Here is a 25,761-nt window from a genome sequence, read left to right on the forward strand (position 1 = left end):
TGATCTCTGTTCTTTTTCAGATCCCACATTCTGTATGTTAAGTGGACACATTTGAATTCAAACAGTAAATATTGCTATTGCCAGATTTGGGGGATCTTAGGATACTAGGATATGATCCATACTTTTGCAGAGTTCACATTACACTATGTGTGGTTCTCACTTGTGTAAAATGAGTAGGATTTATGCTCTTTGTTTTTGAAACACATTAATATAATCAATACACAGGATTTGCATTGAGATATAAGTAGATGGAAATCAATATGGCCCATTGGTATAAGGCACATGGATGTGAGGTTATACGAGTTGATTCAGCTTATGCTGTTGAATTGCCAGAGATGAAGTTTAGAGGAACTCAAGAGATACTAATTTGTAGGGGCTTGTTTGTACACGTTTGCACAAACATGTACAAATTTATTCTTTCATTTGCCGCGAGCTCTCCCAATGCTGAATTGTACTCACAACCACTCCTTCCACCCACACACATATTTTCAGCACAAAAAAATTATTGAACTCAACCCTAGATGGTTGGCCAGATGAATCAGTAAGAGAGACTCTGTGTACTTCCCTCCTGGTCCCCAAGTGGAGTGCTAACACAGGTGGGGAAGAGCGTTCTCATCCCGAATCTGACAGCTTTTCCATTTTGTTCCCTGACAGGCAGAGGCATGAGCAGATGATGCCATTGTTGGTGCCAGCTTGGCACAGTCACTATCCAGATCTGTCAGCCCTAAGTTGAACTTCCTGTGTTGGCGCATGATGTCCACACTACAATAAACTCTCGATACTGATCAAAGTCTTTTATTCCACCTTTCTATTTTTAGGATGTTCTGACTTTCGTGAAATGTCACGACGCATTTTCTCTAAAAATTAGTTTCTGGGAAGCTGCTTAATACTCCATGTTACTTTTCTTGAAAAAGTCCATTTCAGATGATATACCAGGCCTTTGGACTTTCAACATTCCTTAGCCAGATGTTCAACAGCAAATATTTTCTCAGCTGGGAAAAAGAAGAAAAAAACAGTGAAACTTGTCAGCAGTGGTGGGAATTATCAGTATCAATGAATGCTTATTTTTTGCTTTTGCACGGGAGACTGGCAGAAATATTTGAAATATGAATCTGGGTTCTATCCCTAATATACCTTAATAAATTCCAGCTCTGGAGTAGCAAACGAAAACTGATACTGGAGACTGCAGAGCGTGCAAAAATATGGAACATATTCAGAAGTTATTACTATTCATTTTACTTCCAATCATAGGTTCACTCAACCTCTATGTGATAAATGAACCTTCGGGGTATGTTTGCATTGACATTTATGAGTTTCAAGAATAAATGACCTGGCTTTTTTGGAGGGGCGTTCCCCAGAGGGTTTAAAGGTAACTGAAATATCTTTGGCCCGGAATATTTCTTAAGTAGCTTTGAAGCTAGAGAATTTAATTGAATTTGAAAACCCACTTAGGAATAAAAATCTGAAGGCACTTTGGGCATTGCATTATGGGGCTAAGCCAAATATTTCAAAAATATTTAACTTCAAATGAAATTTTCATTCATTTGACTAGTTAATTAAATATGATCCCCCCCCCCCCCCCCCCCAGCCAAACTTCCCTGAGAAGGAAAGAACTCTTTGAGTGCATGGTACTAAAAGGAATTCTAAATAAATTGGAACACAAGAGGCCTTTGGTTTGGGGCAACTTTGAAAAGTAACAGCTTTTTATCAAGGAAGGAATTATATTACTTTCTTTGATCTGCTCCTTCCCTCATTTGCCTTGAAGCTATTAGGGTCCCCTTTTTGGTCTCTCCCAGCTTGGATGGTCACTTATTCTCCAATGAATGTGACTTGGAAAGGAATTACAATAAACTGCTGATTTGTCTCAAGATCCTCAGATTCTAAAGGGTTCTCAAGTGAGATTTAGCAAAGAAGTGTACTTCTGACTCAAAATATCTTTGGATTCAGACTTGGTTTTTTGCAATTATTGACTTGGAATCTCTTCAAATTTGGTTCCTCTTGTGAAAAAAGCTCATCTTTAGTGACATGATAAATTATCTTGTAATTAAAAAACTAAACTTTTATCTTAAAATCACTTTTAAGATACAGCGATCAAAACTGGCAAACCAGGGCACCACGGATCACCATTCATTTTTCTCAAATGATTCCTTTGTTTGAAGTTTTGACATTACAATTTCGAGAATGTGACATTGGAGTGTATACTGATATGTTACTTGAAAAGTTGAATGTTCAAATTTAAACCTTGGAAATTTGGGGGGAGCTGGTTAAAGAGCAATCTCAACTGACAAAACGATGATATAGCCATGGAGTTCTTTTTGGTGGATGATAAAATACTTCAAGAATCTTCTTTTTATTTGAATGAACATGACATTTTAAATATGAAGATTGGAAACAAATATGCTGGACTTGAATCACTAGGATTGATGCTTCTCAAGTTCCAAGGTGTAGGGAGATAGAGTCCAGCAAGTTACTTGCCTGGTCAAATCATTCTTACAGTACAGAATGAGCATAGGAAACTATTAGTTTCTATTTCAACAATATCTCTCCCCCTGCAGTGAAAAAAAAATTGCTTTCATTTTTATTTTTTATTCATTTTTCAAGACCCACAAATTTTATATAATTTAGATAGAAAAATCAGAAAACGTATTTGTTCAGAAAGGGATTGGCAAAGTGTTTGAGAATTTCTCCTTATTATATTACCCATTCCTTAAGTAACACTAGTGTTTGTAACTTGATTGAAAAGGTGCTTTTAAGGCAAAATTAAAGCTCCTAAAATCAGTAAAGTTGGATCAGGGCATACTTTTATAGCACTTTGATATTATAGTTGGACTGAAAGATCTGGAAGATAGCCAAACAATTCACATACAAATAATTGAACATTCATTTGCTGTTCACATAAATCTGATGTAATAATGCCTTGATAGAGAGTCACTTTCCACTTCCTCTGAACCCTTTTCCAAACACCTTTCAACTTCAGAACTGGTCCAATGAAAGGAGCCAAAAGTACTGGGTGTCCTGCCAGAAAATCTCTTTGCATTTCTGTTACTGGAAACCAATAGGCTTAAAACAAAGAAATCTTCTAAGGGAAATTGTGAAGGACTTACCACCCAAATATTGGAGCAAATAAATAAAACTAAGATAACATTTTGAATGAAGATTATTTCACCTACCAACAATTATGAACATTCCAATTTACTCAAGGTGATGGAGAGCCAACCAAGTAGATTTAAAAATACATGACACATACAGAACATATATATAGATGTAGTATATACATATTGTAGTAAATAACATGTATGATATAAAATAGAGCTGTATAAAATTGTTAAATTTCAGACAAATACTTTCTCCTAATATTACCTGGTCCTAAACTGTAACTACACCAAGTTGTCCAATTACTAGTGTCACTTAGGTGGTATTAAAAAATGCAGGTCGAGGTGCCTTTGTTGGTCAAGCTTCCCATTTTGGTTCAGGTCTTGATCTCACAGCTTGTGAGTTCAAGCCGGTGTCAGACTCTGTGCTGACAGCTCAGAGCCTGGAGCGTGCCTCAGATTCTGTCTCCTTCTCTCTGCCCCTCTCCACCCCACCCCCCAAAATACAAATAAATATTTTTTAAAAATGCAGGTCTTCCTTCTTCTTCACTTCCTTCGTGGGTGTTTCTGATTCATTAGGATTGGAGAAGGTCCTAAGAAGCCATTGTTTCAAAAAATGTCTTGGTGTTTCTGAAGAGGAACCAAATTTCCCATCTCCTCGCTTAGGCCACCTGTTAGCCTGGCACCTTAACTCCTTTAGAAATGGCGTGGATAAAGCAAATTCTCTGACTTGTATACCAAACGCTAGGATGGGCTGCTTTAATACTAATCTCTAGTATTTGTTGGTGTTGCTAATGCAGACAAGAGAAAAACTTGAAAGGGTTATAGTTACATTAAATGGGAAACCCATTCCTGGAACTGTTGTGAACAGACTTCAGTCTTGAAGTAGCTGGAAACTTCTTCTTAGAGAAATCAAGTTGAGATACACAACTTGAAAGCTGTCCTTCAACTAGGGATTTGTAAAAAGAGATCAGAGTCCGAGGTGTTTAAGGGGGCATAGAATGAAAGCATTCCAGGGATAGGTACCAAAAGCTGGAACTTTAACTTACTGATTTTCTTTTATTTCTGTTTGAAATTCTATTTTCTTATTACCAAAGTAAATTTTGGAAAATAGACCAATTATTTTTAAATTGGAAATTTTTTTCAAAATCAAAGAGAAAATATGTACTCACAATTATTCAACATTTTGTGGTAATTCCCTTCTGTTTTAAAATATGCATATCTGTATGTCATTGTTGAAATGCATATACATATTTACAAAATTTAAGCCTAATAATTATGGGAGTTACTCTAGTTGACACCATTGCTGTTTAAGATGATTGATTGATTGATTGATTTAAGTTTATTGATTTATTTTGAGAGAGAGAGTGCAAGCGGGAAAGGGACACAGAGAGAGGGAGAAAGAGAATGCCAAGCAGGCTTCACGCTGTCAGCACAGAGCCTGACTTGGGGGCTCGATCTCAAGGAACCGTGAGATCATGATCTGAGCCAAAATCAAGAGTCTGATGCTTAACTGACCGAGCCACCCAGGTGTTTTAGCTGGAACTATGATCCAACTAAATTAAACAATACAGCAGCTACCATTTAAATGTTGTTTATACTAGGCACTATGTGCTTGACGTATGTTCCGGTTTTTACTCTCCAAAATAGTGGGGTAGATACTTTACCATTTCCTACTTAATTGATGAAGAAAGGAGGTGTAGAGGGTTTGAGTGGTTTTGTTGCTACTTTGCAGTGGAAACAGGACTCTGGGCCTGCTGGAGCCCTGTTGCTCTTACAGCCTTGTGGGCCCACTGGGGGGTGAGTGGACAGGACGTGGATTTGGAGTAGCAATTCCCTGAAACCCTCTTCTGCTCCCACAATTGTTTTAACATAAACATTTAAGTGGCGGAAATGAATTAGGCGCCCTTGAGGTTCTTTGAAGGCACGCTGTAGTGCTACAAAAGCAGTTTAAGAACCCTGAATCTCAATGTTTCCATCAGGTTGAGTTTTTGCCTCAGTTTTTATTTTTTAAACACAATAGTGAACGAAAGAGAGGATTTCGCGAACAACTAAAAGCCTACCAGAGGCACATTTCATTTTCTTTTTCTCAGTAAAGCGACTCTGATCTTTTCTTCAGATCTGAAAAGCGACTCTAAATTGGTCTCTGCAAAAGTCTTTGAGGCAAATTTCTAAATCCTTGAAAACAATTCAAGAGAATATCTTCATTTTCTTTCAGATTAATTTAACAGTCGGATTCCTAGTTCTGATAAACAGTCTCTTTTAATTTAGGCTGTGAATTAAGGCAAGAGGAATCTCAGACCCTCCAATAGGGCTTGGTATTTTAGGACAATCTCCTAAGCCTTTGTGCTGGTCCTGCTAAGTTAACAAAGCTCTTTCCCTGGGAAATCAGCCATCTTAATTGCTCAAGCTTCCGCTGAAGGATATCTGAAGTGACCAGACCCCAGAGGGACAGAGCCATAATGAAGAATGTTTGTTGCTCTTCTTGTGTCCTCATTGTTCAGTGACACACAGAAGCATCTCTGTTTTTTAGTATCATGTAATCAGTATCAAATTATTTTCTCTGGAAACCTTGACGACCCTATGATTATTAAATCACATGCACACTGTTAAGTGATTTGCAAGCTGTCCAGCTTAGTTTCATTTTTTACATCTCTCCAATGAGGGCATTTTCATTTTATAACAACAAACTTCTCATAAGTCAAAGAAAGCATCCTCTCAAGGAGGTCAAATGCCCTTTACTTCACATTCAATTTAATGAAACAGGATAGGAAATCACTGTTTTTGACCCATCGTTTCCAGCTCTCAGTGATAGGGCAGCCCAGTACTCTTGAGCGATGGAAACCTCTAGGCTGACAGCTGGTGTTAGACGATTTCAGACACACAAAGGAAATGCACTTGTTTTGGGGCTGCTGTAGAAGCAGCTGGGCCTGGAGAGTTAAACAACAGCAGGAAGATCATGCTTGCCCAACTTCTGAATTTAAAAAATAAAACAAAAAATAAAATAAAATAAAATAAAATAAAATAGTGATACTGCTAAGATCAGTATAATGTGAGAGAATGATAATGTGGGAAAATAAAGTAGTAACAGCAAGAATCTTATCCCCTTTGAGGTAAATTCCTGTCCATCTAAGATATAGAGATCCAGTTTTGGTTTTGGGTACATCTCAAGACATCTGGCCCAATAGGCCCTCGTTTTAGTCTCAGGTTTCTCCCAAATAGTTTATTTTATATCCCCAACACATAGTTTTTCCTATTTTCAATACCTTGTATGGTTCTTCACACACAGTTGATATTCAATGGGTGATTTTAGAAAGACACATAATCTGTTAAATTTGCCAGATACTTAGGAAAGCTTTGATCTTCTCTTAGATCTCTTTCTTTTTTCTTTTGTGGAAAGTTTCCAACAATCCGCAGTTTATATTGCATTTGAAAAAAAAAAACCAACTTGGATTTACTTTTATGTATTTTAGTATGGAATATTTCAGACACAAAAGAAGATATAGAGAACAATATAATGAACACCCACATACCTACGAACAAACTTTAAGAAATATCTTAAAGTTTTGTCATGTTTACTTTAGAGATATTTTAAAAAGAAGCAAAACACTGTGGATACAGTAAAGCCCCTACCCCTTCATGATTCTGCTCTCCTCCCCACCCATCTTCTGCAAAGCCTGCATCTATTCAGAGGTTGGTATATGTCATTCTTCTGCATGGCTTCTCAGTACATAGTCACAAATTTTACTATATGAGCTGTTTATATTTTACTATTTTATTTTACTATTTGAGAAATATACATTTGACTATGTACATGTTTATGTATAAAATCATTGACCACACAGTGTACATATAATTTTCCAGTTTTCTCTTTTCACTCAATATTCTGTTTTTCAAACATATTCATGTTTATTCACCTGATTAAAGATCACTGCTTCTCCAACTCTGGTAAAGATTTTTTTTTTTTTTAATTTTCAGCCTGTCATCAGCCATCTGTCTAATCAAAATACAATAAAATGGAGTATTAGAAAATATAATAACACAAACATGTACTAAATACAAGTCGCGCTTTTGATTATTATATTTAACAGATACAAATTACTCTGTCAAGTTGCTATAAAAGTTTCTAAATGCCTGCTCTCAGCTTTGGTACTATCCTGACGCAGATTGGTGACAAATAGTTTGCGAACTGACATTAGTCCGTAGAATGTGCCTTGAGTAACATTGGTCTAAATCATCTACTTTCACCACGATATACATATATTTGTCTGCATTTGAACCATTTGTTCATTCATTATTCTTTTGGTAAGTACTTGTTTCCAGTTTTTGTTATTGCCAACAGTGCTATGATGAATATCCTGACCTATCATATCTCCTTGTACAGGGGGCATTGTGCCCAGAATGCAATTGTTTAGTCAGAAGAAATGATCATCTTCTTCCTTAGTAGTCCTAACACATTTTTGCTTGCATGGCCCTAAAATAATTTTAAAACCCAAAGAATGTTAAAAAGCTACACTAAAAACTAAAACCAAACCCCTCATACATCTTAAGCTCCTATGTAAAATTTTTGGACATGAGTTGAATCGCAAAAGATATGAAGGCTGGTATCTCGCAAATACAGACCATCCCTGGCATATGAAGGTTGGACTTACGATTTTTGACTTTACGATGGTGCAAAAGCAATATATATGCATTCAGTAGAAACCATACTAAGAAGTTTGAATTTTGATCTTTCCCCAGCTAGCAATATGCAGTGGATACTCTCTCATGATGTTGGACAGTGGCAGAAGGCTGCAGACCCAGTCAGCCACACAGTCACAAGGATAAATAACCAATATATTTACAATCATTCTGTACCCATTCAGTCTTTCTGTTTTTCATTTTCAGTACAATATTTAATAAATTATATGAGATAGTCAATAGTTATTATAAATTAGACTTTGTGTTAGATAATTTGTCCAGCTGTAGGCTACTGTAAGTGTTCTGAGCATGTTTAAGATAGATTAGTCTAAGCTATGATGGTTGGCAGGTTAGATGTATTAAATGCATTTTTGACTTAGTGATATTTTCTTTTTTATTAAAATTTTTAATATTTACTTATTTTTGACAGTGAGAGAGACACAGTGAGAGTGGGGGAAGGGCAGAGAGGGGGAAACACAAAATCTGAAGCAGGTTCTAGGCTCTGAGCTATCAGCACAGAGCCTGACATTGGGTTTGAACTCATGAACCATGAGATCATAACCTGAGCTGAAGTTGGATGCTTAACCAACTGAGCCACCCAGATGCCCTGAATTAATGATATTTTCAACCTACAGTGGGTTTATTGGGATGTAACCCCATGGTAAGTCAAGGAAGATCTGTACTGACATTTAAAAGCAAAGTCCATAAAGTAGTCTTTAAAATTTGTTAAATGAAATACAAACATCAGCAATATTACCCTTTATTATCTTTCTAAAAATACATGAACAGGTTCTATTTTAACACTTGTTAATTTTGCACTGTAACTTTTACTTTGCAAATTCACATTTCCACCCCATTTTCCTCAAGGGATTTTATGTTAATATACTGTTATATTTGAAAGTGTTTTATTGATCATTCGACCATAGTTTTCTTCACCAATAATATATAGATATATTGAAACAAAACTTTTTACTTTCTTGTTACATTAGGCTCTAAAATTTTTTTGTACTGGGTTAGCATTACAATTATAGCTATCACATAAGTGCTCAAGACCACAAAAATATCTTAAAATTTTTGATAAAGGTAAATTATATTGGAAATATATTTCTAAATGAGATAGACTTGGTTAATTAGTTCATATAAATGAATATGAATTCAACACAAAGTTGAATGAAATACATTTCAGTATCAACTTAATTCCCACTTATTCATAATAGATGTCAAGATGAGAACAGGAGTCTTTTGTTGTAACAACATGCTATATTTCTCTAAACTTCTTTTGTGTTTAAACTGAAATTAAAATCATGATAAGGCATAGTAATTATTAACAGGCTTTTTTTAGCCAAAAAATTAATTAAGTTCTTTAGTTTTGTTGAATGTAAAGAATTAGAAGCCATCTCACTTTTTGTTCTTTGGTTAAATAATCTGCTATATTAACAAACTGAATATCACATTGCTCTTTGAAAATATGTAAATGAGGTAGGGATGCAAAAAATCTAGATTCTGTAATGTTAACTAAAATAAAACTTTAAAATAATATGGGTACGTTGATTGCAACTATGAAAAATTATACCTGTATAATATTAAAGCAAAGAGAGACCATTGTATCTTATTTATTTATTTATTTATTTATTTATTTATTTATTTATTTATTTATTTATTTTTGAGAGAAAGAGGGAGAGCACAAGCAGAGGAGGGACAGAGAGAGAGGGAGACACAGAATCCTTAGCAGGCTCCAGGCTCTGAGCTGTCAGCAGAGAGCCTAACAAGGAGTTTGAACCCACAAACCATGAGATCATAACCTGAGCCGAAGTCGGACACTTAACCGACTGAGGTTCAATGGTGGAAAAGGCTGAGGTTTTTCTCTTTTGATTCTGCTTATATTTCACCATAAAGTTGTTAATATATAATTTAAAAACTTAAAACCCCGTATGGAACATTCCTTGAGCAACTCTAAAAGAATGGCACTCCAAAAATGAAATCACAGTCCTCAAAATATTATCCCATCGTGAACACGCACAAGTATGGTCATTAACTTCCGATAACTAGGCTCCTGTCAGGGTGTTGGCGTGAAGTCGCTGCGAATCTGCTTGTGTGATCAGCGCTGCAGTGCTTGCAATGGTCAGCCTGCAGTGGGGACTAACTTAGGTTTTTTGGAGGCTGCAGGAGGGCTAGAATATATGTACATATGTGGCCCATGAGGAGAAGTCATCTCACTTTGAAAGGTATTGTTGTTTCGTCCAAGTTATTAATTTTATCAATTTCTGGGAAGTGTGCCAAAAAGACTTTTCTAAGACTTAACAAATACTTGTTAATTACCTATTAATTTTTCACTTAAAGTTACCCTACCTAATCCAATTAGTAAAGATTGGGAAAAATAAGAATTTTTTATTTTCAATAAGTCTTGAAAATGCAAGTAGTTTTCATGAAATACTTCTACCTTATCATGTGCTTTAAATAATTTTGTTGGGGCGCCTGGGTGGCTCGGTGAGCTAAGTGACTAACTCTTGATTTCAGCTCAGGTCATGATCTCATGGTTCTAGTGTTCAAGCCCCACATCGGGCTCTGAGTTGACAATGAAGAGTCTGCTTGGGATTCTCTCTCTCTCCCTCACTCCAAATAAGTAAAATAAATTTGAAGTTAAAAAAAAAAAATTTGTTAATATCTTGGAGACATAGGCATGAATCAAGACATAAGGAAATGAGAATGCTTACCAAGTCCTTCCTCAGCACAGACAATGGTCACATGTGGAGAGAACACACTTAATGATGGACTGGTATTTGCCAGCATGCTATTCATTTATCTTTAATATTCTAATTTTAAATAGATAAAACATAAAGTTTTGGCATGAGTGTGTCCTATGGATTAAATAAGGCAAAACTATAGGTAACATTTTTTTTACAATTTTATTTTTCTTTGCTTTTGTGAATGTATATATGGAGGGTAAAGTTCTGGAAATTAATATGTATGTATGTATATATGTTCGTATGTATACATTTATTTTTTGTAGTTTCAATTTTTTATTTAAATTCCAGTTAGTTAAGATAGAGTGCAATACTAGCTTCAGGTGTAGAATTCAGTGTGGAAATTAATTTTTAAAACTTCTTCACGTCTATGTACCATTCAGAAAGGCTTCACATCTCTCTAAAGTTTGTATTCTGAAGACTGCTGTTTTATTTAAACATGGTCAAATTCCTCTTAAAAATACTTGTATACCCCTACCATTGGTGTTTGAACGTTACCATTTCTCCATATGCCTGCCAAAGCCTTGTATTATCAGACTTTTCTTCATGTTTGCTAATTGGATGGGTTTGAAAGGGTATCACATGGTTGTTTAAATGCACATTTTCATAATCGCTTGTGACGGTTAGCATCATTTAATATATATGATGGCCATTTGTATTCGCTTTTCTCTAAATCAGCTGGCCATATATTTTTTTCCACTTTTGGGTTTTTCTTTTTCTTGTTGATTTTTAGCAGGTCTTGATACCTTCTAATATTTTGTCAGATTTAACTGAAATCAGCATTGCCCATCTTCTTTCCCACTGACGTCATCATTTTCCTTGTTTATATTATGCTGTGCTATATTAAGATCGGAAATTTTCACAGTTTACCTATCTTTCTTTCATAGGTTTTTGTTTGTTTGTTTTGTTTAGGAAATCTTCTTAACCCCGGGGTTATAAATGCATTCTCCCATAATTTCTCCCAAAAATGTTAGTCTTCTTTTTGTACTTTCCAGGGTTTAATCCATCTGGAAACTATCTTTTTATGTTGTATGAAATAAAAATAATTGATTTTTTTTTTATGGACAACAATTGATCTGGTACCATTTATAGTATATCCCTTTTTCATCAATGGATAAGGCCATTTCACCGTACGTCAAGTTTCTGTATATTTCCACTGCCGGTTCTCTACTCTCTTGTTTAAATAACTACACTATGCTTCATACCATTATTATATATTCTTAGGTTATTTAGGCATAACATAAATACCATAAAATTCATTCTGTGCAGGTGTACATCTCAATAATTTTTAATAAATTTATACAGCTGTGCAACTATCACCACGGCCCCAGTATTAGAACATTTGCGTCATCTCCAGAAGTTTCCTTATGCCTGTTTGCAGCCAATCTCCACCCCATCCCCAGCCCCTGGCAAACACAGATCTGCTTTCTGTCCCTTACAGATTTGCCATTTGTAGAAATTTCATACACACAGACCACAATATGTGGTCTTTTATGACTTAGCATGTATAATATTCTTGAAGTTCCTCTATGTCTCAGCATGAAATCACAGTTCATAATTTTTAATGATGAGTGCCTATTATCCATTCACATATCTTCTTTGGTGAAATATCTATTTAAATCTTTTGCCTATATTTTAATTGAATTGATGCCCTTTTAATACTGCATTATAAGGTGTTTTTTTTTTTAATTAGGTATATGATTTGCAAGTATTTTATCCCAGTCTCTTACTTGTTTCCTCACTTAATGGTAACTTCAGAAGAACAGAAGATTTTTATTTTGATAAAATCCAGTTTATCAATTTTTTTCTTTTATGAATTGCACAGTTGGTGTCACATTGAAGAAATCTTTGCCTGCTTTGAGGGCACAAAGGTTTATCTTATGTTATCTTATAGAATATTTATAATTTTAGCTTTTACGCTTATGTCTATGACCCATGTTAAGTTCATTGTTGTAATGGTGTAAGAATTTAAGTTAGTTTTTAAATATTTTTCCTGCAGGGGGCGCCTGGATGGCTCAGTTGGTTGAGAATCAGACTCCCTCTAACTCTTGATTTTGGCTCCAGTCATGATCTCATGGCTGTGGGATTGAGCCAGGTGTCAGGCTCCAGGTCAGGCTCCGGGTCAGGCTCCACATGGGGTTCTGCACTGGGTGTGGAGCCTGCTTAAGATTCTCTCTCTAACTCTCCCTTTGCATATTCTTTCTCTCTCTCTCAAAAACAAACAGATGAACAAACAAACAAACAAACAGATACGTATTTTTCCTGTGGTTACCTAATCGTCCCAGCCCCATGTGTTGAAACGACTCATTTCCCCCACTGAATTTCTTGGCACCTTTTTTTGAAAATCAATTGTTTATTACAATTAAAGAGGGAGGCTAGAATGAACCATGTGGTACCCAGTTAGTGATGGAGACACTATATCAGTATAAACTCATGTTTACCTTCATATAAATAATGATCTATCTATTTATCTATCTAATCATACCATTATATATAAATTTGTATAACTATAGATGTGTGTATGTTGGTTAGTATATATACACATATCTCCTAGCTTTGTCCTCTGAGAGGGCCTAGAAACAATGTCATCTTTAGAAGCAACATGCAGATTGGCAGTTAGGTTTTCGTTTTTATTTATTTATGTAAAAAATTTTTTTTAATGTTTATTTACTTTTTGAGAGAGAGAGAGACAGAGCGCAAGCAGGGGAGGGGCAGAGAGAGAGGGAGACACAGAATCCGAAGCAGGCTCCAGGCTCTGAGCTGTCAGCACAGAGCCTGACGTGGGGCTCAAACCCACAAACCGTGAGATCATGACCTGAGCCAAAGTTTGGCGCTTAATCGACTGAGCCACCCAGGCACCCCTAGGTTTTCATTTTTAATACCATTCTCCAGTGAAAGAAACCAGGGCTCCTTGGAGAAATAGCAGATTCTAGGTCTGGGTCAGGGAAAATATAAGATGAGCCAAGAGATCTTGTGGGAAAGTACAAAAGCCCTTGAAGACAAAATGATGGCAGTATGTGAAAGTGACACAGGAGTCAATGTGAAAAGTTCCTAATGGCCAAAGCTGCGAAGATTTGAAGAGCAAAATAAATAATGTATATCAGATTATAACCCAAAGTACAAAGTAAGTGCTCATGAGTTCATACTGATATAAATAAATGATCAAATACAAGAGTAAGAAGAGACAAATATCCCATTCTAAGGAATCAGAAATAAGTTGTGTAGATATGACTACCTGAAGGAGGTGGTGTGTAATTCTATACTCCTTAATTGAGGGCTGTGTTTAGTAACTCCCTTCCAAAGAAAGAGTACAGTGTGGAATAGGTTGGGGAGGTGCTGAAGAGTAACTTTCCACTAGAATAACCTGACAAGTATTACTGTGGCCAGGTGATCAAAGTCAAAATCCTCTGTGATGTCAAGTTGATAACAGGTATCCTTTTGACAATGGTGTGATAAGACAAACATTTTACTTTTGTGGTCTTTCTTCCCTGACATGCATGACCATGGTCTAAACAATGAGAAAGACAGTAGGAAAACTCAGTGTGAGGGACATTCTGTAAAACACCTGACTAGTAATCCTCAAAACTATCAAAGATGTAAAACAAACAAACAAACAAACAAACAAACAAAAAACAAAGAAAGTTTGAGGAACTATCACAGTCCAGAGGAGCCTAGGGAGACATCACAACTAAATGTGATGTGGTATCCTGGATGGAATCCTGGAACAGAAAAAGAACATTAGTCCAAACAAAGGGAATCCAAATAAAGTATGGATTTTAGCTAATAATATTGTATTAATATTTGTTCATTAGTCATGACAGATGTACCATAGTAAAGCAAGATGTTAGCAATAGGGGGAACTGAGCGCAGGGTATGACAAAACTCTCTGCATTTTTTTTGCGGATCTAAAACTACTCTAAAACAAAATTTTGCGTGTTTTTTTTAAAGGCTTTTGAGAAAAGTTAATATAACCAGGAAAATTTACATAAATACTGTTGCCCAGAAAATGAATTAAAACAATTGACCATAAATAGAAACATTTATTTGGAGATTTTCTAGTCTTTTTTTTTTTAAGATTTTATTTGGGGGGCACCTGGGTGGCTCAGTTGGTTGAATGTCTGACTTGATTTCAGCTCAGGTCATAATCCCAAATTCGTGGGATTGAGGCCCCATGTTGGACTCCACGCTGAGCTTGGACCCTGCTTGGGATTCATTCATTCATTCTCTCTCTCTCTCTCTCTTTCAAATAAATAAAATGAAAAAAAAAATTGTAAAGATTTTATTTTTAAGTATCTCTACACCCAACCTGGGGCTCAAACTCACAACCCAGAGATCAAGAGCCACATGCTCCACCAGTTGAGCCAGCCAGGCACTCCAGGACTTTCTCTTCTGATCCATGATCTATATGTCTCCTTTTATAAAACCACAGTATCATAATTACTGTAGTTTCATAGAGACCTTTGAATGTGGGTAGTATAAGTCCTCCAACTACCTTTTTTTTTTCCAAAGATTTTTTGACATTCTAGATTCTTTGTTTGGATCACCTTGTCAATTTTGCCAAAAAAAAAAAAAAAAAAAAAAAAAAAAGACTACAGGGATTTTACTAGATTTTAATAGAGATTAGATTAAATATATACATCAATTTGGGGAGAACAGACATCTTCAAAATAATAAGTTTTACAGCCCATGAATGCAGAATGGCTTTCCATTTTATTAAAGATCTACTTTAATTTCTCTCTGCAATCTTTTGTAGGTGTTTCTATACAGATTTTTCATTTCTTTTGTTAAGTTATTCCTTAGTATTTCTTTCTGATGCTATTGTGAATAAAATTGTTTTCTTAATTTAAAATTTTGATTAATTTTTGCTGTATTACACAATATAGTTGATTTTTAAATTTTGATTTTGTATTCTGTGCCTTTTCAACTTGTTTACTAATTCTAGATTTTGCTTTGTTTTGCTTTGAGTTTTGGAGGTGCCTTAAGATTTCCTAGACATAGGATCATATTGTTTGCATATAGAGTTTTATTTCTTTTTTCCAGTATATACTTTTAATTTATTTTTATGACATGATTCTACTGTCTAGAATCTCTAGCACGGTATTGAATAGAAGTGGTGATAACAAATATTTTGGCTTTGTTCCTAATCTAAGTGTGAAATTATTTAATTTTTTACTACTAAGCATGATGTTAATTTTAGGTTTTTCTTAAATTCCCTTTCTGAGATAGAGGAAATTCTCTTTTATTCTTAGTTTATTGCAAATTGTTTTTTCATAATAAGTGGATATTGGATTTTTTTCAAATGACACTGTGATTCTATTGAGATGACCAGGTGATTTTTGTCCTTTATTTTATTGATATTGCATATTTGAACACAAGAAACTTTGTATTCCTAGGATAAATCCCACAAGGGCATGATACATAATCCTCTTGACATGTTGACTACATTTGCTAACATTTTGTTAAGGATTTTGTATCTATAGTCATTTAGGATATTGTTTTACAGCTCATTTGATATATTTGTCTGGCTTTGGTATCAGAGTAATATTGGCCTCAGAATGAGTTGAAAAGTGTTTCTTTCTCTTCTGATAAACGTTTAACAGGACTAGTATGTTTTTTTCTTTAAATATTAGACAGAATCCATAGTGAAATCACCTGGATCTGAGCTTTTTGTGTGTGTGCATGAGAAGATTTTTAATTATTAATTTAATTTCTTCATTTATTTACACATCTATACAGATTTTCTGTTTCTTCTTGAGTCTCTTGATAATGGGCATATTGTATCAACTTATCCATTTCATCTAATGTGTTTAATTTGTTGGCATAAAGTGGACTGTAAAATTTTCTTGTAATTATTGCCATTTCTGTAGAGAAATTACTGATGCCCCCTCTTTCAAATTCCTGATTTTATTGATTTGTATCTTCTTTCTGTTTTTTTCTTTGTCACTCTAACTCTTTATCAATTTTGTTGACTTTTCAAGAACCAGGTTTTTGTTCTCTTGATTTTCTTTTTTAAAAAATGTTTATTTATTTATTTTGAGAAAGAGAGAGAGCAGGGGAAGGGCAGAGAGAGAGAGAGGTAGACAGAGAATTCCAAGTAGGCTCTGCACTGCCAGCACGGAGCCCCATGCAGGACTGGAACCCATGAACTGTGAGATCATGACCTGAGTTGAAACCAATAATCAGACACTTAATCAGTCCACACTCTGATCTCTTCTTTTGTTATTGTGGTAGGAGCTTAGATAATTTCCTTGGATCTATCTTTCTTTCTAATGTAAGGGTTCAAACCACTAAATTTCCCTCTAAACACTTCTCTCTCTCTTTTTTTAATATTTATTTGTTTTTGAGAGAGAGAGAGAGAGACAGAGTGCAAGTGGGGGAGGGGCAGAGAGAGAGGGAGACACAGAATCTGAAGCAGCCTCCAGGCTCTGAGCTGTCAGCACAGAGCCTGATGTAGGGCTTGAACCCATGAACCGTGAGATCATGACCTGAGCCGAAGTCAGATGCTTAACTGACTGAGCCACCCAGGTGCCCCCTTCTGAGCACTTCTATAGCTGTGTTTCCCAATTTTTATGTTGTGTTTTCTTCTTCAAGTAATTAGAGATTTTCTTATTTTCCCTGTGGTTTCTTATTTGACTTTTGGGGTATTTACAAATGGTCAATTTCCAAATGTTTGGGATCTTTCAAATTTCTTTCTATTGTTAATTTTTAATTTAATTTTTTTTGTGCTCAGAAAACATATTTTACATGATTTCAATTCTTTTAAATTTACTGAGACTTATTGTGTGGCCAAGACTATGGTCTATCCCAGGGAATGTTTTGTTTATCCCTGAAAAGAATGTACATTCTGCCGTTTTGGGGTGGAGTGTTCTATAACTGTCATGTTAGGTTGTTTGATAGTTTTCAAATCTTCTGTTTCAATGTTGATTTTCTGCCCATTTGCTCTAGTAGTGGGGTATTGAAATCACCTTTAATTGTTGAACTGTCAGCTTTTCATTTTAGTTTGTGTATTTTGGGACTCCAGGTATACTCCTGTATAACTTCCATATATACTGACTCTTATATCATAAAATGCCCTTCTTGTTGTTAGTAGTATTTTTTGCTTTAAACTGTATTTAAAACATTGATAACAGTATAGTCACCCAGCTCTTTTATGGCTCCTGGGTACATGGTATGTCTTTACTCACCCTTTTCCTTTCAACCTAGTTGTATACTTAAATGCAAATAGTGTCACTTTTAGACAACACACAGTTGCGCGTTGTTTTTTAATTCAATCTGACAATTTCTGCCTTTTCATTGCATTGTTTAATTCATTCACTTGAAAAGACATTAATATAGTTGGATTTAGGGGCACTTGGGTGGTTTAGTCGGTTAAGCATCCTACTTAGGCTCAGGTCATGATCTCACGATCTGTGAGTTCAAGCCCCATATTGGGCTCTCTGCTGGCAGCTCAGAGCATGGAGCCTGCTTTGGATTCTGTGTCTCCCTCTCTCTCTCTCTCTCTCTACCCCTCCCCCACTTATGCTCTGTCTCTCTCAAAAATGAATAAACGTTAAAGCAAATTGAAAGAAATATCGTTGGATTTATTTCTGCCATTTTGCTCTTTTCTTCTATAATGTCTCATGTCTTTTTTTTTGTCCCTTTGTTCTTCCTGTACTATAGTTTTTGTCTTTAATCAATATTTTAGTATATTTTAAAGTTTTCTTCTTTTAAAAATAACAGCTTTATTAGGATATAATTCAAATATAATACATTTCACCCATTTAAAATGTGCATTCCATAGTTTTTGGTGTATTCACAGAATTGGACAACTATCACCACAATAAATTTTAGAACATTTTCATTTCCACCAAAGAATCTCCATACTCATTAGCAGACCTTCCCATTTCCCCCTAACCCACCCTCTACCCCCAGCCCCTATCCAGCCCTAAGCAGCCACAAATCTACTTTTTGTCTGCAGAGATTTGCCTATTCTGGTGAGAGTAGATATCTTTGTATTATTTCTGATCTTAGGAGGAATGCATTTAGTCTTTCATCATTAAGCACAATGTTAGCTACGGGTTTTTCATATAAGCCTTGAATCAGGTTAAGGAAAAAGTTATCTTCAATTCCTCATTTGTGAGTATTTTTATCAGGAAAGATGTTAAGTTTTGCCAAATATTTGTTCTGCATCAATTGAGATAATCATGTGATTTTGTTTTAATGTCTGTTGTTATGCTGTATTGCAGTAATTAATTTTAGGATGTCAAACCTTGCATTCCTGGAATGAATTCCATTAATAGTGTATAGTCCTTTTTGGAGGTTGCTGGATTCAGATTACTAGTATTTTATTGAGGATTTTATCATCTATAATACTCAGAGATGTTAGTCTATAGGTTTTTTTTTTCTTGTGGTATCTTTTTCTGGTTTTGGTATTTGGGTAATACTGAACTTATAGGATGAATTGGGAAGTAATTCCTATTTTTCCATTTGGAAGAGTTTGTGAAGAATTGGCATTAATTCTTTAAATGTTTTGTAGAATTCACCAGGGAAGGCATCTGGGCCAGGGTTTTTCTTTGTAGGTAGTTTTTGCTTATTTTTTTCAATCTCTTTACTTATTATAGGTCTATTTAGATATTCTTTTTGAGTAGTTTGGTTGTTTTTGTTCCTCCTGGCTTTTGTCTATTTCATCTAATTTATGTACTTCGGTAGCATACAGTTGTTCATAGTATTCCCTTATAAATCTTTTTTATTTTTCTGAGGCTGATAATAATCTCTCCTCTTTCATTTTTATTTCTTTAACTCTATATTTTAGTGTTATTTTCATAGCGGTTACTCTAAGCATGCTACATCTTAACTATCACAAGCTAGGCGAGGTTAATATTGACTTAATTCCAGTAAAATATAACAACTTCTCCTAATTTTGTGGTATTATTGTCATTTATTTTCTGCCTATATATGTTATGAACTGAATAATACAGTACTACCATTTTTTCCTCTGATGGTCTATGGCCTTCTCAGTTTTAGGGTTTCCCTACAGCTGGGATTACAAACTCAAGTTAGTAGAGCATAAGGTTTTCCCTGCTCATTACCTAATGAATTTACTGCTTTCATTGACAACGCTGCTATCCCTGAGTTATTACCCTTTGCTCCAAATCACGTCTGCCTCAGTTGGCAGCAAAGACACGGGCTTTTCTGGGCAGCTCCACTCTTGTAAAATTACCATGTCAACTAATTGGATGTGTTTGTGTGTGTGTGTGTGTGTGTGTGTGTGTGTGTGTGTGTGTGAGAGAGAGAGAGAGAGAGAGAGAGAGAGAGGGAGAAGGAAGCAGGTAAAAAAGGCTGCAGACAGACTCTCACTGTTCCTACAAAAAGCATTGTCATTTTTCATAAATAAATTTCTTCATTTTGTTGTTTGTTATGGTCCACTTTTTACAGCCCTAGAATGTTTGTTTTTCCCAATTTTGTCCAGTTTTGATACTTGTATTCTGCGGGGGGGGGGGGGGGGGGGGGGGGAGGATTTCCACTATCCTTATGCTGCCACATCCAGAAAGCCAAACTTTCTGTTTTACAAAGAGAATGCTTCTTGTAAAAAAGTTAAATAATACATAGAGGAATAAAGAGTAAAAATCAATTCTTCTGTACTTTCACAACTATTATTGACCCCAACTCCTATTAACCTCAATCCGAATATCCTTTCATACTTTTAATGTATTACCATACAATTTTATATTAAAAGGACCACACATTACAAAATGTTTTACAACCTGCTTTTTTTTCTTTCAACGGGGTAGGTAGTGCGTATTTCACTGTCAGTGTGAATAGATTTACATCAGCCATTTTAATGGCTGCACAGGAGTCCATTTTATGACATGTTGTTCTAAAATTTATTACCCTGTCCCTTATTAAGGAATTTTGAGATGGCCTCCTCTTTTTTGTTTTTTTTTTTTTTCATTCTATAAACAACAGTGTAATAAATGTACATCTTAGCACATTTGTTAGGAATCTTGGCAGGATGAATTTCTAAGGGAAATATTAAGGTTTTCAGGGTGTGGTCATTCTGATTTGGCGAATATTTTGTCATATAGTCCTCCAATTTACAACCCCTCCATCAACACGTATGGATAGCTATTTCTTCATATTTTCATAAGCTTCAAGCATTATTCATTTCTTTCATGTTTCCCAGACTATTAACTGGCATTGATAATTCCTACTTTTGCTTGTATTTGCTTGATTACTAGCGCTTTCAAACATGTTTTCTTGTTTCTATTGAATATTTGTGTCTCTTTTTCTGTGTGAATTTCCCATTTCTATTCTTAGCCTCTTTTTTTTCTATTGTTTGTTTGTCAGGTTCTTTGTCATTTGCCGTATTATCTTTTATGCTATCTCCATTATAGCTCTTCCGTATTTTTTCACGACTTCTACTTTATAACATATATTTCCTTTTAATGGTCTTTCACTTAAAAATATTTTATTTTGGGGGCACCTGGGTGGCTCAGTGGGTTAAGTGGCTGCCTTTGGCTCAGGTCATGATCTCGCAGTCTGTGAGTTCAAGCCCTGCGTTGGGCTCTGTGCTGACACCTCAGAGCCTGGAACCTGCTTTGGATTCTGTGTCTTCCTCTCTCTCTCTCTCTGCCCCTTTCCCACTCATGTTCTGTCTCTCTCACTCTCAAAAGTAAATAAACATAAAAAATATTTTATTTTGATGGAAGGGCACAGGGTGTGGAGTCAGAATACTGAAGTTCCAGCCTAGCTTGTCTAATTAGAAGCTATATAACTATAGATAATGAGCAACTCTTGCCTCAGTTTCCTCAGATATAAAGTGTGAGTAATGCTAGCAACTACCTCATAGAAACTGCGTGAATGTTAAATGTTATAATAATTGTAAAACATTTAGAATATTGTTTATAAGTCCTTAAGAAGTGTTAGCGTATTGTTATATAATAAAAATCTATCTATATTTTTTAATGTTTATTTATTTATTTTTGAGAGAGAGAGAGAGAGAGAGAGAGAGAGAGAGAGAGAGAACACATATGAGCATGCACACAGGAAAGGGGCAAAGAGATGGAGAGAAGGAGAATCCCAAGCAGGCTCCACGCTGTCAGCACAGAGCCCTATGTGGGGTTTGAATTCACCAACCATTAGATCGCGACCTGAGATGAAATCAAGAGTCAGACCCTTGAGCTAACAGATTGAGCCACTCAGGCGCGCCCCCCTCCAAATCTATGTATTTTTTGAATTTCTGTTTTTCACATCCAGCCTTACCTAAGAGTTTGTGATCACTCTAAAAATTTAAATATATCTACTCATACTTTATTCCAGTACTTCTATAGGATTAATAGTTATATAATTGCACATCCAATCTATTCGCATTCATTTTGAATGAGATTATATACCAAATGTTAATTTTTTTCCAAATGGCTCTTTTGTTTGTAACTCATTTCATTAAAAAATTACCACAGAACTTAACAATTTGTTGCACAGTACACTGTATCTTAGTAATTTGAAATGACTGCTTTATATTAGATTGAATGCCCCATACAGCTGAGTCTCAGTCTGGACTCTGTTTTGTTCTAACTACGTCTATCTACTTCTGTATCCAGATCATATTAATAATATTTAATTATTGAAACAATTTTAAGTTTAAATTTTTTTTCAACGTTTATTTATTTATTTATTTATTTTTGGGACAGAGAGAGACAGAGCATGAACGGGGGAGGGGCAGAGAGAGAGGGAGACACAGAATCGGAAACAGGCTCCAGGCTCTGAGCCATCAGCCCAGAGCCCGACGCGGGGCTCGAACTCACGGACTGCGAGATCGTGACCTGGCTGAAGTCGGACGCTTAACCGACTGCGCCATCCAGGCGCCCCGAAACAATTTTAATACATTTATGTTTATGTGATCTTGTTTTCTCATTTATAAAACTGTGAAAATAATTGAACCTATCTCAGGGAGTTGTTTGAGAATTAATATATGTTATGTACAACAGTTGTTTGACACTTGTAAATATTTTAGCACTTATTATCAGTTGTCATAATTATTATTCTGTAAGAATAGTCTTAGGTCTAGACTGTTGGGTTATTATACTAAGACCTTCCAGTGAATCATACCTGCCTGTGTTCACGCCTCTTTGCAATGTGAGTTTCTCAGTCCTCATCAAGAAGTGGAATCTATCTTCTACTTCTTGGATCTGGGTGGGCCTGTGCCTTGATTTGACCAGTAGAGGGTAGAAGTGACTTTGTGTGATTTGTATGCCTGGGCCCAAGATCCCTGCTTTCATCCTATAGGAAATATTGGATATTCTGCTGAATAGGAAAACTGAGGTGCCTTGGGTGGCTGTCCTGGAAAGCCACTAGACACATGAGTAAAGCCAATTTTGGACCGTCCATTCCCAGAAGAAATCTCAAAGTGAGTAGTTACATGAGTGACTTCAGGAGAGATTAGCAGAAAAACTACCCAATGGCGTACACCCAAATTGCAGAATTAGGAACAGATAAATAAATGTTGTCTTAAGCTTCAGTTTTATTTTTTATTTTTTTAATTATTTTTTAAATGTTTACTTATTTTTGAGAGAGAGAGCGAGCACAAGCTGTAGAGGGGCAGAGGGAGAGAGAGGGAGACGCAGAATCTGAAGCAGGCTTCAAGCTGCCAGCAGTCAGCACAGAGCCGGACGTGGGGCTTGAATTCATGAATTGTGAAATCGTAACCTGAGCTGAAGTCGGACGTTCAACTGACTGAGTCTCCCAGGTGCCTCAGCCTTAATTCCTTTGAGATGCCACAGCAGATAACTGATATACAGACTTTAATTTCTTATTTTATTTTAAAGTTAAATTATTATTATTACTATTATTATTTTACACAACTATTTTTAATTGGATTTGAAGATATTTATTGCATTTTGTGTTTGGTAAAAAAAAATGAAACAAATATGTATTTAGTACAATTTTGTGAAATACACTCAGCATAACTGGGTAAGAAGCAGTCTCTGACCCTCACCCTCCTCTGAGAACTGAGTTGTGAGCTGTCCCACTGTGATGAAGTATTTTCTGCAACAATTGGGCACCAACTGTAACATTCACTAATTCTCTCCTTTCAGTACTGACAGCAACTCCCCATTGTCTTTCAGTTCCTTAACTATATCCAGACCTCCAACAATCTTCCCTTTCACATACAGCTAAGGATATGTGGGCCAATTCAAGTAAGCTTTTAACCCCTGTCGAATTATTCATCCTCCAATCTATCAAATGTCTCATATTGAACACTAGTATTATTTTGTATTTCCAGAATTTGTTTGCTGAATCCACATCTTGCTTCCTGTTTGTTTCCTTCCATAAAGAGCATCACGGAAGCTTTATTTGTCAGTGCTTTGAGCTTTTCTTCTAATTTGGGAGCTTTGGGGAAAGTTGAATGTAGCTTGTCAGATGCTTCCATTCCAGCTCTTTAGGAGCTGGGGGTCAGGAAATCAGAGGAAGGGGAGGGGTCAGGAAATCAGAGGAAAGACTGTGTGCAAGGAGGCAGTGGGTGGGGGCTTTGTTTAAATGGGGAAGGCGAGGGGGCAACTGGGTGGCTCAGTCGGTTAAACCTCTAGGTCTTGATTTTGGCTCAGGTCATTATCCCAGGATTGAGGGATTGAGCCCTGCCTGGGGCTCTGCACTAAGTGTGGAGCCTGCTTGAGATTCTTTCTCTCTCTACCTCTGCCTTTTCTGTTCCTGCTCTCTCTCTCAAATTAAAAAATAAAATAAAATAAAATAAAATAAAATAAAATAAAATAAAATAAAATAAAATAAAATAAAATAAAATAAATAAAATAAAATATAAAATAAGAGGGAAAGGTGAAGATTAGGGTAACATAAGGAATTTTCCCTTTTTTGGTAACTGTGCCTGGTTGTAAGTAGCCCATTGGTTAACTAGGGCCTATGGATACTTTGAGATGGGTTGCCTGATGGGCCTGTCTATATTCAGTCAGGTGATCACTGGGGGCCCTTTCCACATTCCATTGCCCAAGGCTGTTTGCCTAAAAGCAGCTTCTACATTAATGAGCAGCTTCAGCCTCCAACTTCACGAATGAAACTTGAGGGTTTCTTTAGCTAACTCTGCCATCTCGTTCATCCCATGGTGCCCGGAAATGAACCAAGGAGGGACTTGGCTCTGAAGCGAGGCAGCTCCTCCAATTGCCTAGCCGAGCTGACCTCCATCATGGCTGCCGCCACCTCAGTCACACCCGTGGCCATGCTGCCACCAGACAGAAACACTGGAGCCTAAAGTTAAATTATTACTTCAATATCTCAATAACTAACATTTTGCATTCTCTAAGAATATTTTACTCTCTGTTCTGTAATTTGGGTTTGAATTTCTACTGAAACCATCATTCTGGCAATGCAACTATCTATGAAGATATAGAAAAAGATGAAAACCCACAATAAAACCTAAAATGAAAATCGCAAAAGGATTAGATTACCTGTGAGCATTTTTTTTATCATACTAATTAAATAGGAGACAGCACTGTATTTAGAACAAATAATGGCTCACCTGTGCTTCATCCCAGACATTCTGCTCATCCCACTCCAAGCCCTACTGCCAGCCTTTGTCCACACTCGGCTGTACCATCTAGAAATCTAGTATCAGTATCAAGTAAATCATGTTATTCTGCACAGAAGTTTGTCAGTTTTTATTCGTAATATAAATTTCGGTTGATCACAAAAGACAAATGCAAACCACTGCCGCTTTAGGACATAAACCAGAACAAAATATGATAATGAACTCTTCCAAATCAGTAGCTATTATTTTCATGTAGTCAAATCTATTTAACTCTGCTTCTTTATTATGCATGAGAGATATTCTGAAGTCCAAGATTTTGAGTCTATTCACATACAGTTGTTTTCTGATACTATGCCCCTTACTTAGTGTGTGACATATTTTATTTCAGAATTTAGGAAAAAGAATAACACTGTTTAGGAAATCAAGAAGAAAATTAAGACCAGCATAAAAATGAGCAGATTGGCATAAAAAACTACTTTTCTTTAAAGTAGTTCCAAAAATAGAGACAGTCAGAAAGACTGATCTCTGGCATGTCTAAAGAGACAACTAGAAAACAAGCAATATTCTCCGAAGAAGACATGTGGATGGCCAACAGACACACATAAAGATGCTCAACATCACTAATCATCAGGGAAATGCAAATCAAAACCACAATGAGATATCACTTCAAACCTGTCAGAATGGTTAAAATCAAATACACTGGAAATAACAAGCATTGGTGAGGATGTGG

This window comes from Felis catus, chromosome B2 (genome assembly GCF_018350175.1).
Source record: "Felis catus isolate Fca126 chromosome B2, F.catus_Fca126_mat1.0, whole genome shotgun sequence".
NCBI classification, from domain to species: Eukaryota; Metazoa; Chordata; class Mammalia; order Carnivora; family Felidae; genus Felis; species Felis catus.